At 48.1% G+C, this 1,156-nt stretch overlaps 1 pseudogene; it reads right to left on the bottom strand.

Annotated features, from left to right (window-relative positions):
* Positions 1–7: 7 nt before the first annotated feature.
* On the bottom strand, positions 8–1,150 carry LOC126387554 (uncharacterized; annotated as a pseudogene).
* Between the last annotated feature and the right edge of the window lie 6 nt (positions 1,151–1,156).

The following is a 1,156-nucleotide window of genomic DNA, read 5'->3' as shown; positions in this document are numbered from 1 at the left end:
GGCATGCCATCGGAGTCGCTGAGGTGCACCTGAAAGACAGTTTAACACAACCAACATGTCACTCCAAAAACATGAAACTCCTCCATGTGTTATGTCACACCAACAAAGTATGCTGTACTTACGCCGTCATGGCACCACAGCTCCAACCGATGAACTGGGAAGTGCGCCGCCACAGACACGTAGGGGAGACCTGACACAAATGACAGAAACGTCATCAATCCTTCTAATATTTACACTTGTATAAATTATGTTGAATTACACATTACATCAATTATAACTGTGCTGATGACCACAACTGTAACATACCCATGCGTGCTGCAACACGGTGGTATTCCTGACACAGCTGCTCTTGGAAGCCAAGGTCCATGGTCAGACGGGGAGGGAAGTCCAACACAAAGACCTAGAAACAACCATTTCTTCATTAATTCCCTTAAACAAGCACATAGCACAACTGTCGGCTCACAACTACCAAATAAATACTGATAACAGTGACTGCAATAAGAAAAAAGGAAAAATAAATAAATAAATAAATACATAAAACACACCTTGGGCCAGCGGCTGCAGACGGTGGTTAGGAGCGCACTGAAGTCCAACGCCGCCTCACTGATGGTCCTGCTGGCAGTGAGGTTGTTGCTCGGGGCGAGCACACACACGGCGTCCGGGGTCCATGGCACAGCAGCCGCAGCACCTCCATCCTCAGCTCCCTGGAGTCAGCACCTGGAACAGACAGAAAATCAAAAGACAGACAGCCCTCCGGGATGGCCACGAACCCATCCACCATGGCGCGCAGGTGGGAGTCTCCAACGACGAACACGAACTGCGACAACGGAGATATCGCTTTAGGACACAGACACCAAGCGTGACACCATGCAACCATCACTGTCTTTATGAATAAGACAGAAATCATACCTGCTTCTCCGGATGCTGAGCTGGAGTGACCAACTTGAAACTGCGCTGGGTCAGCTCCGAAGTTGGCCATCTCCGCACATGATGGCGGTAACAAGTACCGCACCCTGTTCAGACAAATCAAAATTCAACAATGTCAGCACAAGATTTACTCATCTTTAAATTACATTTTATTGGTACCATTGAAACACATTACAAGAACATTTTTGATACATACGAGCACGAAACTCGGGGACAGGCGGCAGGGGGG

The sequence above is a fragment of the Epinephelus moara genome, unplaced genomic scaffold, assembly GCF_006386435.1.
Source record: "Epinephelus moara isolate mb unplaced genomic scaffold, YSFRI_EMoa_1.0 scaffold791, whole genome shotgun sequence".
Classification (NCBI taxonomy): domain Eukaryota; kingdom Metazoa; phylum Chordata; class Actinopteri; order Perciformes; family Serranidae; genus Epinephelus; species Epinephelus moara.
The sequence above is the reverse complement of the archived record's forward strand: the minus strand, read 5'-3'. Positions and strand labels throughout refer to the sequence as shown.